We start from the raw sequence: 18,416 nt of genomic DNA, 5'->3' as shown, positions 1-18,416 counted from the left end.
AACTCCCACGAAATAAGTCCCACTTTTGAAAACATTAAGTCCCACCAAAATGAAATGATTTAAAAATTTACTTGAAATGAAATAACTCCCACTCAAAATGATATAACTCCCCCGTGAATAATATATTTCTTATATGAAATAAGTCCCACTTTCATAAACGAAATAAGTCCCACTTTTTCACTGTTTAATGCGATTTCAAATAAGAAGTATTTGGCTCTTCGAAAAAAACACTCGTCGAATAATATGAATAATCAAAGCAGAGCAATAATAAAGAAAAATCGTATGCAAGCTTGCAGAAGGTTTCTTAATGGAATGGATATTACGAATTTTGATAGAGTTCCAGAATTTATTACTAATTCTTTTTTCGATCAAGGAACGTATAGAGAACGCCTACTAGTAACAACGTTTGGATTGGTAAATGGATTAAATACAGATCAATTGTTCTTATTATTAAGATGGAAACCGTTTCGGAAAGACCATCAGATTAAAATTATCGACCTTTATAAATGGCTTGAAGATCCAGTGCATGGTAGACGGTATTATAGTTTTAACGTGGCATTGGGATTAGTTGTATTTTGTAATGGTGATATTAGAAAACATGGAACACGAATTCCAATTTCCTACTAAAAATATAATAAAACACATACATAAATAATTACGTCAACATTTTTTTTTTAATGTTGTTTTTCCAGTAGTTAAGTTCGGTACCTATTTGCACACATTTCTTTAAAGTTTTTTTATTATAGTCAGTATACAGTAATTAATAACAAAAAAAGTAGAGCCATGAGAGATAAGGACAAAAAATTATGGTTGTCCCTTTTACGAAATGTCCAATATATAACTTTTTCATAAGAAAAAAATGAGAAATAAAGTCATAATGGCCTTATATTTCATGGCTCTATCGCACCCCTCCATAAAAAAATCATTTATTTATCAGATAAATATTTGAAGAGTTTCATGAACTTCTGCACGATAGAATGGACATACTAGTTTACTGGATTGATCAATTTTGTGAGTTTGCATTGTAAAACAGCATTCACTGCAAATTTTCAAGTGCTTACAAGGAAAATATAAGATATTTGGCTGTTTTATGAAACAAACCACACACATATTATTATTAATTGTATTCTGGTTGGTTTCAATATGGTTCAACGACTCGTCTTCAATGTCCTCTTCCAAATATGATAAATAACGGAACTTTTCGAAAGCATATTCTACAATACAATACATTTTTTTTAAAAGCAACAAAAATAACATTATGAAATTCAATGAGAAACAACGTGAAGAGCAACAAATAACGGCAAAAATTATTAAGCATTCACTTAAAATGCAAAATTATGAAAATGAAATAAGTCCCACTTAAAACGAAATAAATATAAATTTAGAGGTATGAAATAACTCCCACTTTACAAAACGAATTTATTTCCACTCAAAACGAAATAAGTCCCACTTAAAATAAAAACGCGTAACGAAATAAGTCCTACTTTTAAAAACGAAATAACTCCCACTTTCGAAATAGCAATTTTTGGTGGGACTTATTTCGTGGGAGTTATTTCATAGACCCGACAAAATACCTGCCGGTGAACGCACATGGAGGTTCAATTCACCTGCCATTGACGAAGTGACTGTTGTCATTGTAGGAGAAAATTTACAATCTAGAGATATTGTGCTTCATCGTCGAAATAGTGATTTAAAACGTGTATTTGACCACACAGGTTACAAAGCATTACAATATCCTTTGATCTTCTGGCATGGGGAAGATGGATACATTTTAATATAAAAATAGTTAATCAATTTACAGGTAAATAAATTGAACAAGATTAAATAATATTTTTAAATTCAATTCATCTAAGGAACAAATTAAACATTTACTATTTTTGATTGCAGGTGCTGAAAAAAAAAAGCAAAAAAGCGATGATATAAATGTAATGAATATATTCACGATGCTATGTCATATGTTAGGTATTATAGCCGCCCAGACTTATTTGTTACATTCACATGTAAACCAAAATGGTCCGAAATCATGAGGGAATTGCTACATATCCAAACACCAGTTGATAAACATGGCATAACTGCCAGAATTTTTAAACAAAAATAAAAATCTTTCATGAATTTTTTAATAAAGCATTGTGTTTATGGCCGAGTCCGTTGTTGGATATACTCTGTAGAATGGCAAACACGTGGATTGCCACATGTGCTCATCTTAGTCTGGTTAATGGACAAAATAAGGCCAGTTGAGATTGATTCCAAAATTTCAGCTGAAATTCAAGATGAAACAGTTGACCCAAAATTGAATGCAGTAGATACATGATACATGGACCTTGCGGACTTTTCAACTACAATTCATCTTGTATGGTCCACGGCAAGTGCTCCACGCGATACCCAAGGGACATGCTTGCTGAAACCATAACGAGAAATGATGGATTTTCAATGTATCGTCGGCGATTAGTTGCGGGCAATGGGCGATCGGTAGTTGTAAAGGTAAAAGGACAAAATGTTGATGTAGACAATCGTTGGATTGTACCATACTCGCCAATATTATCCAAAGCTTTTGAGACTCATATAAATGTGAAATATTGAAATTCTGTGAAGTCGATAAAGTACATATGCAAATATGTTAACAAAGGTAGCGAAATGGCTGTCTTTGCTGTAACCAAAGCATATGTAGTGATATCACAGTACCAGATGGGAGTGGCAACGAATCAATTTGGCGTATCTTTTTATTTGCGAAAGCTACCCTACAGTAGTTCATTTGGCGGTCCATTTTAAAAATGATCAACGAGTTTATTTTAATAAATCGAGAGCGGCACGTCCACCGTCGATAACATTAACAAGTTTCTTCAAAGTCTGCCAAACTGATGATATGGCACGCTATTACACATGTAATGCATCATCGATATCGTTTCTACCACCAGTTGAAGAACATCCAAATGTATTTGCTTCAGACGCTCTGGGTCGCTTCTACACAGTACATCCAAATAACGATGAATGTTATTAATTAGCGGTTGTTTTTGGTGAGTGTGCGTGGTCCGACATCGCTTAAACAACTAAGAACTCTTAATAGACTGTGTGCGACTTACCGTGAGGAATATCAACTATTACATTTACTTGAAAGCGATTCGCACTGGGATGATACGGCCAAGGATTGCAATTATCATATTGAAATTTTCCCCCTTGAATCCAAAAGATTTGTAGGTTAAGTATAGAGATGACATATTTGAGGCTATTTTGCATCGTGTGCGCCGTCAAATTTTGAATTGTACACTACAAATGAATGCACAAATTTACAATGAGACATTGATAAAGATAGAAGATATGTATTTATTGATGGCAAATAACGTATTGTCATGTTTGGGATTGATAGCACCCAATCGTCATATGCACGTGCATTAAAGCATTGGGCTATACAGTTCGTATAAATGTTCCACAATTAAATCAACAACAAAGAATTGCGTACGACACTTATAGAAGCTGTAAACAGTGGATCTGGTGGAATTTATTTCCTTGTTGCTTCCGGTGGAACCGTTACAACCAAAATATTTTCGGTGGGGCTATGATTCTGCTGTCAGTTGATTTTCGCCAGACTCTTCCAGTTATGCCCCGATCAATAGTTAAAAGTAAATACAGCAAATGTGTTTGCGAAGCAGTTCTGAGACATTTGAAATAATAAAGTCGCAGTGGACACCTCGACCGGATTCATCATTAACCACAGATTTCTGTCACAGAATCAAAAGAGGAGCTTATTCAGCGTGTTTTCCCTTATATAGCGCAATAGTTCAATAATCATAATTGGCTTGGTGAACGAAATTTTGACGGCGAAAAATAAAGATGTTGAGAATCTCTATGCGACCATTCACAATTTTCTTAAAACCATCTTCTTTGTTTACTTACGCACCGCATATCAAAACAAAAAATATAGTTTATGCGACAGCTTTAAATTGATTAATAAACTGTATCATAACAGTGTGTGTCTGTCACTATCAAATTATCTAAAGCCAGCATTTCAGAAAAACTCTGTTTGTAAGTAAGAAACATGATGTGCCGAAAATAATAATAAAACTTCATTCAAAAAATTATTTTTTTTTAACTATGGATTAATTTTTTTGTTTTAAATTTAATTTATACAAAAATTTATGTCTTTTATCTATCCATTGAAACAGAACAAAATTTGCCGGATCAGCTATTAGGCAAGTAGTAGGCTCTAGGTTGCATGTTTTTTTTTTAATTCTTCACTTGTTTGAATTTTAAGCAAGTTTAATAGTGTCAATACTTGTTTATCGACTAGTATTCTTTCGTTTTCGTATCTAGCTTTTAGAGCTTGCCAAGCCAAATTGAAATTATCGTCATTTGATGCGAACTGTTTGACTATTACGCCTGCTTGACCTTTTGTTTTGTATCGGAGTTTATATAATTTTTGTGCTTTTTATACTCTCGCAACAAAGTTGCTAAGGAATACTCTCCTTTTGTTCACATAACGGTTGTTCGTAAGACCTAAAACTAAAAGAGTCAGATATAGGGTTATACATATATACCAAAGTGATCAGGGTGACGAGTAGAGTTGAAATCCGGATGTCTGTCTGTCCGTCCGTGCAAGCTGTAACTTGAGTAAAAATTGAGATAGCTGATGATGAAACTTGGTACACGTATTTCTTGGCTCCATAAGAAAGTTAAGTTCGAAGATGGGCAAAATCGGCCTACTGCCACGCCCACAAAATGGCGGAAACCGAAAACCTATAAAGTGTCATAACTATGCCATAAATAAAGATATTAAAGTGAAATTTAGCACAAAGGATCGCATTAGGGAGGGGCATATTTGGACGTAATTTTTTTCGAAAAATGGGTGTGGCCCCGCCCCCTACTAAATGTTTTGTACATATTTCGGAAACAACTATAGCTATGTCAACCACACTCTATAGAGTCGTTTCCTTCAGGCATTTCCATATACAGTTCAAAAATCGAAGAAATCGGATAATAACCACGCCCACCTCCCATACAAAGGTTATGTTGAATATCACTAAAAGTGCGTTAATCGACTAACAAAAAACGTCAGAAACACTAAATTTTACGGACGAAATGGCAGAAGGAAGCTGCACCCAGGCTTTTTTTTTAAATTGAAAATGGGCGAGGCGTCACTGGTCCACTTATGGACAAAAAATCATATCTCAGGAGCTACTTTACCGATTTCAATGAAATTCAGTATATAATATTTTCTTAACACCCTGATGACATGTACGAAATATGGGTGAAATCGGTTCACAACCACGCCTTCTTCCAATATAACGCTATTTTGAATCCCATCTGATGCCTTCTCTGTATAAACAGAACACAGCAGTTCAAGTACGTCACCAAAGAAAGCAACATAGCGGTTATTGGCCTTGAACGATATGAGATCAGCAGTATCAAATGGGTCGATATGTGAACTGCAATAAAGCGCTTTGTAGGATATTTACTTTTGCAATTCATGAAAGTTTTCCGACTGTTTTGCGTCTCGCGGTTCAACTTCATTTAAGTCATCGCGTATTGTGAATGGTACAGTGTGTGCAACATTTTGAGAAGCATGCCAGCAGTAGCAATTCATTTGCTGGAACATGATAATCACTGGAAACAGACGAAGGACAATGCGATAGTACTTCGCATGCCACTGAAGTTCGCATACTTTTCGCGAAGATCATTTCGACATATTCGCCTTTAAATTCGCGTTAATTATGGGATACGAAAAAATGACATTGCCGATGACATTTTACATTGTATTCGCTAAAAATTGGAAATGGGCAAATTTCGGTTGATACTTCCAGTGGTTTGATATCAATTTCACCTCCCTTTTGTCAATTCACTTCAACGGAAGATGAACTCATCACGAATGTTTATCCGAACATTGGCCAAATTATCGTAACTGCGATAGCTTGAGTGCACGAGCAATTTTAGCTGCCAAAATTACCGATGTTAGTGATTTAAACTGGAAGATTCAAAGTCAAGTTCCGGGAGGTTTGCGCTCATATAAATCGATCGATCGTCTTGACAAGGAAGACGAAACCGTAAATTATCCAGTGGAATTTCCAAATACCATACCAAGCCTGCCCCAGCATCATTTGCGTCTTAAAGTTGGATCTGTCATTATTATGTTTCACAATCTTCATGCGCCGAAACTGTGTAATGGAACCCGAATGATTATGACGTAGTTATCGAATACAAGGGACAGCCATTTCAGTTGAAACGTATTCAATTTCCAGGGAAAATTGCCCTTGCGTTGACAATCAACAGGACACAAGGAAATCGGGAAATGCTATGTTTTTCACACGGCCAGATATATGTGGTGTGTTGACGAGTTGGAAACCCATCTTCTCTATATATTTACGCACCAGAACAGAAATTAAAAAGTTATGTTTATTAAGTTGCGCTACATTAAAAAAAATGTAGAAAAATCGAAAATAAATCATTTTCGACAGAATATAATTTCAACTTTTTTTCATTTCAAAACACATAATTTCACGCAGGACAACGGCTGCGGGGTCAGCTAGTAAGTATATACATTAGGAACCAATGATGAGAACGGAATAAAACTTTACGCAAATACGGTATTTGAAAAATATGTAAATGGCGGATAATGAAATCTCGATTATCACTTTATCATGCGAGAGTATAAAATGTTCGGTGACACCCGAACTTAGCCCTTCCTTACTTATTATAGTTTGGGATGGTTGATGTAAACGGCTGTTATAAACATATCCTGGAATTCTTTATAACCTCCATGAAATGTTTCTGTGTCACATGCGGGCACAACGAGGTGGATGCCTGAACTTGCCTATTGATTATCTATTTGTGGCAGCTCTACTCTCGTTTGTGAAGTAGATGCACTTGCTTTTATTAGCTTTAATTGATCGGAGATCATAGCTTTTGTTTCTTCATACTGGCCTAAGCAGTTTTCGTGCATTGCGTAAGCCGAGGATTTAAAAATTTTAGGTATATATGAATCGTCAAATTCTACCATGGCGTCATGAGCGGCTTGGAGACGGGTCAAAAAATTAGTGAGTTGTATAATTTTGATTTCTAGTACCGATTCCGAGTAGTCTTGAATCGGTGAAGAAGAAAATCTAGTGCAGCATCTTGTTAATCTTTCACTTTCTGAAATAAATTTAACAACTGTTTTGGTCGTGTGGGTCCTTCAGGTGTATTTTGATTTGTGTCGTTATTAACCATTTTTGTTATATTATATATTGAAATACTTGTCAAAAGGAATTAAATTTTTCTAATATATAGTAATTACATATATGAAACAATAAAGTAAACAAAATTTAATACTCTTTCATGTAAATAAAAGTTTTTTATTTCGGATTATTTTGCTAAAAATCTATATCTATCTATTCTGCTGAAGATTTATGGTATTTTGCGTATTGGCAACGGCGATATAGTACGTCGACATGGAGTTAGTTAAGCGTTAGTTAAAAGGAAGAAGAAGACCTCCAATCCAATGAGGAGGAGAAGGACACGTTGCACTTGGAGTCTTCAAGTGGCGGCAAACAGCGAAAAGGAAGGAAGGCTATAATCGCGTAAGGGGTGTCTAAGCCAATAAAAAAATACAGATAAATCGGATGGAAACTACAGTACCACAAAAAAAAAATAATTTTAGCCGAAAAACTGTGTGTTATTATGTGGAGATTTTAGGCAAATATTGCCCATTGTTCCTCATGCATCACGAATCTAGCATAGTACATGATATTTTTGGAGATATTAATGAGACTATTTTATCACATAGAATGTTGAAGTTGGTTGTGTTAGTACACAATCGACGTATTCAGGAATAGCATATTTTCAAAGAACAGTCAACACACCTTTGAGGAGACCTGTTTCTTCGCATGGCTAACTTTACGTTCCAGCCAGTCGAATGAGATCATTTGACGGGCTTAAATACAACGGGCTCGTCGCAATGCTCTGACTATTTGTGTCATTCATACCCATTAATGTCTTAAAAGCATCCGCGAAATAAAGGGAAACACTAGAATATATGTTATTTTGTGATATATATTTTGTTCTGCATTCACTATTATCGATTGGAAGGGTTGAAGTGACTGGAGAAACTGTTCTTTGTTGTTACTTTGTTCATACATGTCTATTAAACGAACAGTTAACATTATTGTACCAGTTCCCGGCGTATAATATATATTTTTGAAAGTATCAAAAAGTGTTGAAAAAAGTAATGTACAAGTTATTTGTTGACTCCTTCTTCCATATTTCATTCAATGCATTTATTGGGTGAGTGTCGTCTGTGTGGAATGCACCTATACAAGCAATTCGATGGCATTTATTTAAAATCTCCATACGACAATCTTTGGAAAAGTATCGAACTTTACAATTGGGTAAATTGTTGCAACCATTGTGTTGTTGAATCGTATTCTGGCAAAGGCACTACCAATGCATTGTTATTCGCCAAGCGGCTGTTTCTAAAGGGCGCATACAGTAATCAAAAATATCGAAAACATTTATATAATTTACTTACTTTTGTTCTTGTTTTATATAACATGGGCCTATCTTCTTGCACTAACTGCCGGTTCTGCGACATGGGGCCTGAAACACCGGAACACCTGCTGATCGACTGCACAGCAGTCTGCAGACGCAGGATTAAGGCCCTCGGATCCGTGATTCCGGACAGGAATTGCATCGACTCATTAGCACCCAGTAAAATATTGGAATTCATCGACGTGCTGGGGCTAAGTGAGTCCATGTGATTTAGGAGAGGGCACAATAGACCAAAGGTCGCGATGCATTCCTCATAAATAAATCTAATCTAATCTAATCTACTTTTGTTCAGGGTCCTTCCACTTTTTGTTTGATGAATCTAGTATCTCTTCATGAAACCACTATTAGCGAATCTAAAAAGATAAAAATAAAAAATCATTAAAACTGCTTTGTAATACACATAAAACCGCAATTAAAAATTTACATTGGGAGCGATAAAAGCAAAACATTAAGAAAAATTAAAAAAAAAATGTGTTTGTAAAATTAAGCAAATCATAATTTCTATCTGCAATTAGAAACCATTCAATAAAATCTTTAGGAACAACATATAAACATAATTTTTGATACAATCGCTAGAGTAGAGTGGGTGGACAGTGAAGTGAGTTTGTGTTATTTCTGGTGCTCCGTTTATGACACCAAGTTCGATAGGAAATAATCCAAAATTAGTTCCTAAACGCACGGAAACACACACAGTGCCCACATCATCTTAAGGGGTCAGTAGGGTAATCTTTTTTCAAAATTGTTTTTTTTTTTTAATGTAGAAAACCACCTTACCATTGGAAGGTCTCGGTAAAGACCCAAAAATACTAATACCGCTCGAGGTTCGGAGCGCTCGGAGTGAACACCTCAAACTTTAAACACGTTTTTCTCAAAACACACTTTTTTAAACTGGCGGACAAAACATGGGGAAAAATTAAAAAAAAAACGTTAATTACTTTTCATTTATCAACATTTTTTTATGATTCTAGTAGGGACGATAACCAGTCACGTACTTTTTAAGAATAAATTGGGTTTTTGTGTTTCAGATGATCTAAACATGAGAAATCGTGTCCGCCAGTGAAAAAATGTATCTCATTCACCAAACCATTTCTCCGACAGATGTCATAAAAAAATTCCGAAAAATTGTTTATACACTCCACGACATACCTCATAATATGTGAAAAAAGTTCTATTGTAGAATAAAAATTTCCATGAAAAAAAATTACCCTACTGACCCCTTAAGTAAATCAAAAAACAGAGCATAATAAAACTATAAAAGCGGTGCGTGCTAAAACACTTTACAAATATTTATTTATTTGGGGAAGGTTCACACAAAAGGGAAATCGCGAAGAGCGCGTTTTCTTAGCTCTCCCTTTAGATACCTACATAGATCCCACAACCCACTCAAAGAGAAATTCCTGGGGATTTCACCCTGAGGAATTTTCGAGCATCAGCTATAGGAATAGCTGAGGAAATGTCAGCACATACCATCTCTGGTAACAAGGAGGATTATAGTCCGTTCACAAGGAGCAACAAGACCCCCCCGATCACCTGATCGACAAAGCGCCCAGGCGCTTAAGGGGTCCCGGTGGTCTAGAACCCTCAAATTGAAGGTGTTTTCAGGATTTTTTAAGGCTTAAAAAAGAGCAATCAATTTAAAATTTTTACAGTTTGTTTATACACTTATGAAAAGTACAAAAATATTTTTTTGTTGAATGAAAAATTTTTTTAACAATATTAAAAATGGCGCCCAAAGAAAGCTATCTTAAAAGAAGACTCCCGGTGCCGTCGTTGATTTTGACTCTTCTGAACATCTGAAACATAAAAACCAAATAAATTATTAATCAGTAGGAGTGCAGGCATGTTTCCTTCAACAGTCAGCGAGATTATGGAAAGAGCACTTCGAAGGTTAAACCTATGGGCTAAAAACAATGGACTAGGAGTTAACCCGAACAAAACAGAACTGATGCTATTCACAAGCAGAACCAAAATACCTCAATTTCAACTTCCGATACTAAACGGTACAACACTCAGTCTATCCCCCACAGCTAAATACTTGGGGGTGGAGATTGACACCAAATTGTCCTGGAAAATAAATATAGAAAAAAGAATAAACAAAGCATACATGGCTTACTATACTTGTAAGAGAATCGTCAACAAGAATTGGGGCCTCAAACCAAGTATAGTCATGTGGATGTATACGGCGGTCATAAGACCTATACTTACATATGGAGCTCTGGTATGGTGGCCAGCGCTAAACAAACAATATAACATTAAAAAATTAAATGGTATACAAAGAGCAGCATGTGCGGGTGTTACTGGGGCAATCAGGTCATGTCCGACTGATGCGCTCAACGTGATCCTGCATCAACTACCAATGGACATTTTTATTCAAAAAACAGCAGCTATTGCGGCGACAAGAATAAAAGAATTGGGAGGTTGGAACCAGCAGAACTATGGACATAGTGTAATTCTAAACAAGCTCGCCATTAATAAATCAGACTACATTCTCCCAAAGCTGGACTTCAATAGACACTTCCAGGTAAGGATACCATCTAGACGAGAATGGAGAAGAGGCTCAATAGAAGAGGAGGATACCATCTCAGTCTATACCGACGGGTCCAAAATGGACTGCGGAGTAGGCACGGGGTATTCTCCACTGATCTTGGCATATCTCTCTCTATACGTCTACCGAACTCGGCTAGCATCTTCCAAGCAGAAGTACTAGGCATAGAAAAAGCCTGCGAAGCTCTATTGGAAAACCACGGGAATATAAATAAAGCAACGATATTTACGGATAGCCAGGCGGCTCTCCTGGCCTTGTCTTCACCCATGACAAACTCCAGCACAGTACACAACTGCAAGAGAGCACTAAGCGCAATAAAAGACAAGCTCCAACTAAACTTAATCTGGGTTCCCGGCCACAGGAACATTTTCGGTAACGAAAAAGCAGACGAGTTGGCAAAGGCAGGAGCTTTCCTCAACGAATCCGAGGCGGAGATAATACCAAGTCCGCTAGGATCAATCAAAAGTGAGATCAATAGACAATTTCAACAAATTGAAAATAGCAGGTGGAAAAAAATCACAAAATGCGTCATAACTAAACAATTATGGCCAACATATGACAGGAAAAGAACCAACGACTTACTAAATAGATCAAGGAAAAGTATTTACAGAGTAACAGCTACCACAACAGGGCACTGGCCATTTGGGGAACACGCATCCAAAATGGGTATGCCCTACAACGACATCTGCCGTGGCTGCGGAGTAGCTGGGAACAAGGAAACAATCTTCCACTTTCTCTGTGAATGCCCAGCTCTAGCACAGATCCGACACAAAACACTTGGAATCCATCTAGCACCAAACCTTGAATGGATTTCCACTAAAAGCATAGCGGACATAAGTAGTTTCATCGAAACCTCAAAATGGTTTGAAAGAGAAGGTGAAACGTAATAGCAGATACAGGAGGTTCTACGAACAGTGCATCAAAATGGCACATCAAGTGTTAATTGAGCCCGATAGGGCTGCACTCCTACCTACCTACCTAGGAGTGCAGCTATCGCTGGGACTTCAACCAAAAAAAATAATTGAAAATTAAAAAAATTTCGCGCTTGGGATCTGGTGCGGTGGAAGGTCCGACATTTGAAGGCGCAGTACCGTAAAGCCAATGACTGACTTTCTTCAACGGGAGCAGGACTACAAGATGAAGCTGATGGCAGAACCATCGAAGGTTAGTATTATACATATATTTTAAATTTATTGTAAATAAAACGTTTTTTACTAATTTCAGCAAAAATTGCTAAAATGTGTCCATATTATGACCAGCTGAAGGAAATATTTGGAAAGCGGCCATGCAACCGTTACTCGTTGAAAGTAACCTTCCTTCGCCTCAGTTATGTCCAGTTAGTCCTGCACCAGAATTCGAAGTAGAATTTTTGGAAGAGGAATGTGTACCCGCTGCGCCATCAAATGCCGCACCTTTGATCGCACCAATCTCCACATCGCACAGTGGTTCCATTTGTATGGAGGATAGCGACAAAAATAGTTAGAATACAGATACTGACTTGCAATATACCCAGCAAAATATTTCTGTTCATGCAAGTACGATATTCTGAAAAAATCGCAATTGTATAACGCCCACTTTTCATATTCTACATATATAATTCTAACGTTAAAATACCTGAGCAAAAAAAAAATAAAAATTCCTTTGTAATTAGTCTTCAAACAATTCTATTGTAGTTTTTAATAATGCGCTTTTCTTTAAAAAAAAATATGAAAATAAAAACAATTAAATATACTTAATTACATTTGTATTTATTTATGATTATTTATGGCAGTTAGATTATTTCTTCAGGTTTCGTAAGTATGAACTTATATTAATAGTATTAATAGTATCAAAAATAGAGTTGGTATACCTAATACCACTATGTATAACATACATATATTACTAATTAACGTTTTATTGATCACCAAACATTATTGTGTACAAAGATTTGCGCTTGGCTTCTGCCTCAGTTATTCGCCGGTCATTTTCATGTGAAGAAAATTCATCTCATTCTTCGTCGCTATCGACAACTACATACATACATATGTATATTGTCTACGTATTCAATATCGTTAGAAGTAGCTCGTAAGATGTTATGCAATATACAACAAACAATAAACTAATTGGAACAAAGAATATGATTTTTTTCGTCCTGAATACGTATTCTTAATTCATTGAGCCTGCCAAAGCGTTTTTTAGAATCCCAAAACAATTTAAATCGAATTTGGTCGAAATGGCGTGATAAGAGTGGTCAGCAATGGATAAGCAGAATCTCCTGCTAGCCATTGAGAAGAAAAAAAAGAGAACCTTCCTGAATGGAGACAGCACTAGTACGAAACATGCGAACATCGTGTAGGCACACGAAGGAGGAAGTCATCCTGATTAAAAAATATATCGGGTTATAGGTACCGCAAAAGCTTAGTTTACGAGATATTCGACCTTAAAGTTAAAAAATTCCCAAATTCGAACATTTCAACAAGCTATTTTACCACATTAAACACACTTTACTCACATTTTTCACTTCAAATTAATTAAATTAAACTATAAACTTTTAAATAAATCCACATTTTACACTTTTAACAGTTTTTTTACCGAAGTAATCTTTATTTTAAAAATTAAATTTTACACGACGAAATGGAGCGCTGCCATGTGTCCCATTCCATTCATATGGATATGTTCTTTATTTAATTCAATAATCAAATAAGTAATATTATATAGTAATAATAGTAATATAATAAAGGAGTACTACCCGAAAGTACTTCAGTCACCCCGGCTATTCGCTCGACCAGAGTTATTTTTTTAAAGCGCCGCCGAAGGCCGCCAACGCAGAAAGGAGTACTACGCGAAAGTACTACGGTCACCCCGGGTATTCGCTCGACCAGGGTTATTTTTTTAAAGCGCGGCCGAAGGCCGCCAACCTAGAAAGGAGTACACATACGTCACATAAATCACATATTACACATATACATATGTAGAAAGTATTTTTTTATAGTTAATATAGAAAAAAGAATCACGCGAATAAACAAACAAAGAAAAATTGTAAAAAATCCTTTTTTTTCCTCATAATTGTAAACAATCTAATATTTTCAACGATGAGTGTGCTAAGTGATTTTAAAATTAACAAATTTAGGTAAAATATAGGAAAATAAAGTGAAATGTGAACTTATTTCAATGTTTGAATGTATATTTAAATATAGAGAGTGGAAAACGTGAAAAATTTAGTGAAACATAGAGAAATACCATGTGTTATTAGTGAAAATTTTTGACTTTTTAATCGTGAATATTTAAAAAAAATAAAAATTATTTTTATATTATTTTTGGATATTTCTATTTATACGGAAATTCGGTTTTTTTACCCCTCCGCCAAAGTAATCGGAATCGTGCCATCGTGTACACTACCAAAGTGTCCCGTTAAAAAATGCCGAATCCTTAATTGTTAATCGCATACAACTTGTGCCTTATGGAATATATTCGACTTTTGAAAATGGTTAACAACTGGTGCTTCTGCAAGTTTCAGTTCAGTACCACCAATATACCCTATGTAATGCGGCATCTTATTGTATGTTGTTTTAACGACATTTTGTCTTTCATTCGTGTCAGGCCAAGTTATATATCTAGATTTTAACTCCAAAATAGACGAAAATACACACTTTGTGATCTAATACAGCGTTTCACCATCTTCTACACAAAACAGTGTAGCTACTTTCCGAATCGCCGCACTTTCACGCCATGAACCCAAACAATATAAGGTTATACTATGTTCGGACCGACATTGAAAACATTTTGAAAACACATTTGTATGTTGTGGAATCTAAGTCGTTCGGACCGACAATGTGTATTTTCGATGAGTTTTCACTGACAACTATCAATAGCGGCATTCTCTTGCTCTTGCAAGATTGCACGATGACACAAAATACAAAAATCCTATGCCGAAATATGCAAAGCCAAGAGAGCACCCTTTGCAGAATCTAGAGATATATTACGGCACGAAAATAAACATGGGTTTCGGGGTTGACATATTTTACATCCATTGCAAATAGTTTTCTGCGTGCGTTTGTTGTTGTGCCGTTGCACCAAGAGGAAAATTCTGCAATTTCTGCACCGTGCAGGGTTTTGCAAGAGCAGGAGAATCCCCCTAATATGAGAATATCAAGTGACAGCTGTATTTGTATATGTAATGTAAACAAATATCAAGTGACAATTTAGGGTCGGCAAAATATGTCTTCCAAAAACATCGATTAAACTAGAGAAGGCACCGATTATAATGAGTGGAATGTAAGTTTTCAAGTAGTTTTCAGCGAAAACTGTGTTTTTCCCACGAAAACATGTTTTCGTTGTCGGTCCGAACATAGTATTAGCTAGCTGTAGATCTACCGAAAATTGCCTAATGGATTGAGTGTTGTAAAACTGTGCACTGTCTTTTATCAAGGACAATAGCAACGTAAACTGATCTCTTGAGACTCGGAGCATTTGTTGGAAGCGTCCTTCATCTAAATAGTCAAGAACATCAGATTTCCATTCCAAACACTTAGGCACATTTTGATAATTTCCGCGATAGTTCTATAAGATAACTGTAAGACTTTCATCCAATTCATCCATTATTTTCCAATAGCTATCGTCGTCTAAAAAGTTCAAATTTTTAAATTTTTAAAGCTTAAAAAAGTGAAACAAACAATTACCATCCCGATGTAGTAATATATTAGAAGCAGCTTCTTCAATTATAAAATTAACAAGTTTTTGTTTCTCAGAAGTGTGTGTATATTTCGGTATAGGATTTTTGCAATCTGCAATCTTGCAAGAGCAAGAGAATCCCCCTATTGTGTTATACCGTATAGTGTTGGAAAGGTGAGATTCTAAGTTTCATTTAACAAATAAAATTAAAGTTCAAAAATGAGTGAAAATAATGAAGAAATTCGCTATATTTTGAAATTTTTGTACAAGAAAGAGAAGAATGCCACGCAAGCCACCAATGAAATTCGTGAAGTTTGCGGAGACAATGCTGTATCAGTTCGTGAAGCATTTCGATTTACACTGATGGAAAAGGGATCGACCAAAATGATACGTAATTGTTTATTTATTAATAAATTGCGAATATGGCAAACCTGGTTTTGCGAAGAAACGTGAAATCAACAATTGTTTCTTGAAGGAAATTCAAAGTAAATGTTAAATTCATCCTAAATTAGTTAAAATCATTATTATGAAGTATAGTTCATTTTGAAATTATGTATAAAACCTACCAATCTTCATCCACATTCCTTAAATCGCCATGAAAATATTTATCTTACTATACACATGCATACATACATATTATACACATAGCTTGTTTATTCTCTCTTGCTCTTCTAGTGTGGATCATTCACAATGCGTAACCAGCTGTCAAAATTACTTGAAGAAATAATGTACTTTTTTTTTTTTTGAGCAATTACTTGAGAGCTGGATACGAACCTTAAACAATAAAACAGACACAAACAATTTCCACATAACGGAAATTCAAACATACACTGAAAAAAGTTTCATGAATGTCGTTGTCAAATAATAAAAAGATTCACTACACTTACCTGAAAAGCTCTTAAAGTTCTAGTAGTGGTTATAAAAGTTATGTGTCTTCGGTAGACTCTTACGATGTTAAAGAAGCACTGCAAGAATGGGGTTTTACGATTAGATCAGTAGTAAATATTTTTAACAAAGTCCCACAGCCGATGTTCAAAATAGAATTGATACCAAATTCTAACCAGCTTAAGAAAAAGGGAATACATCCGATTTACAACCTAAAATAGAGTAGATATTACAGAATTACCGTTGAGGAACAACACAAAAGAAATGGTCCCGTACAATGCTCAAACTGCCAACAGTATGGACACACGAAAACATATTGCACCCTACGCAGTGTCTATGTAGTGATTTAAATCACACTGCAACTATATGGGTTGCGTTGTACTATGTATATATAAAGATTTAAAAAAGAAATTGTCTGTCGGAATTCAAGCACGTCGTAATCTAATGATAAATATTTCTTCTAAGGAAAATATTGAAATCCCTGTCCATGTTTCAAAACCAGCAAGTCTTAAAGACAATATTACGCAATGGAGCTAGGCAAACGTGGTGCAAGGCAACACTGCACAAATTCAATTGCCTCAAAACCAACCAAATGGAATCGTTGAATTTAAATCTTACGATTGTATGACACAGTTTATGTACTTATTCAATGCAAAATATGATTCAAGAGATAATCAAAGCTCAAAACCAAATGATGCAAACTTTTTTAAGTAAAAAATAAGCGTATTGAACATTGGTATATGGAATGCTAACGGTGTTAACTCATATATATTGGGACTTATTAGATTTCTGGATGAAAATAATATAGTTGTAATGCTATTGTCAGAAACTCATCTTACAGATAAAAACAATTTATTTATACCGGGATTTGGATTAAGACTCTCGGTTACAAACCACCCAGATGGAAAGGCACATGGTGTATCAGCAGTGTTGGTTACAAAACGATTAAACCACCACGCATTAGAATCTCATGCTACAGCGCAGTTGTAAGCTAACACTATATTTATAAAAAATTGCTGCAGGGACTTAAACCTTTGTTTTTTCTTGTTTCAATGTCTTTTTTACTTATTGAATCTGCTTTTTGTTTTAAAAGCCTAACAATAAGTTATAAAAACTTGCATCTATTTAAAAACTAGACAAGCTCAAGCAAGTGATTGAGCGGTTGTGGTGATATGTTGCTCCTTAGTACGCAGGCATATCTCTTCTTTTAAGGGGGGTTTGATCGCGGGAATGTACCAAAGCATTAGCCAAAGGGTTTTGGTGATCTCGGAGTTTAGATATGTACATATTTAATTCTGCTGTCTGCTACTTCTTTCCTTACCATAGAAATACCAAGGTCTCTGTGGATATTTTCATTACGCATGTACCATGGCGAACACGTAATTATTCGAAGCATTTTCGATTGGAACCTTTGTATCATATGAATATTATTTGTACAGGTTGTACCCTACAGTTGAATGCCATACATCCAAATCGGCTTTATAGCCGTATTATGTAAAAGTACTTTGTTGTCTAGGCTAAGTTTTTATTTAATAGCCAATTTAAACTTGCAGCTCTTATCTTCATGCAAGTTATTTTACTAGATATATGTTTTCTCCACGTAAATCTTGTTTCTAGGTGAATACCAAGATAAGTTACTTCATTCGCTTGGGGTACTAAAATATTGTTCAATTTTACTGCCGGACACGTTTTTGGTCTTAGCGAAAACATAACATGCTTACACTTTTGTTCATTCACAGGCCTTAAGTGCTCGGCTAATATTCTTGATGCTATATGTGGCATTTGTTACGGCTCACTAAAACTGTGTCATCCGCAAAAGTTG

The 18,416-nt window shown here is 35.5% G+C and overlaps 1 long non-coding RNA gene across 1 annotated transcript; it reads right to left on the bottom strand.

Annotated features, from left to right (window-relative positions):
* Positions 1–8,005: 8,005 nt before the first annotated feature.
* Positions 8,006–11,261, bottom strand: LOC126760199 (uncharacterized). The gene is made up of 2 exons (XR_007667158.1): positions 8,495–11,261; positions 8,006–8,438 (listed from the first exon to the last, which is right to left on the bottom strand). It is a non-coding gene; the product is annotated as an uncharacterized LOC126760199 (long non-coding RNA).
* Positions 11,262–18,416: the final 7,155 nt, after the last annotated feature.

This window comes from Bactrocera neohumeralis, chromosome 5 (genome assembly GCF_024586455.1).
Source record: "Bactrocera neohumeralis isolate Rockhampton chromosome 5, APGP_CSIRO_Bneo_wtdbg2-racon-allhic-juicebox.fasta_v2, whole genome shotgun sequence".
NCBI classification, from domain to species: Eukaryota; Metazoa; Arthropoda; class Insecta; order Diptera; family Tephritidae; genus Bactrocera; species Bactrocera neohumeralis.
Note: the sequence above shows the minus strand (reverse complement) of the source record. Positions and strands in the feature narration are given on the sequence as shown.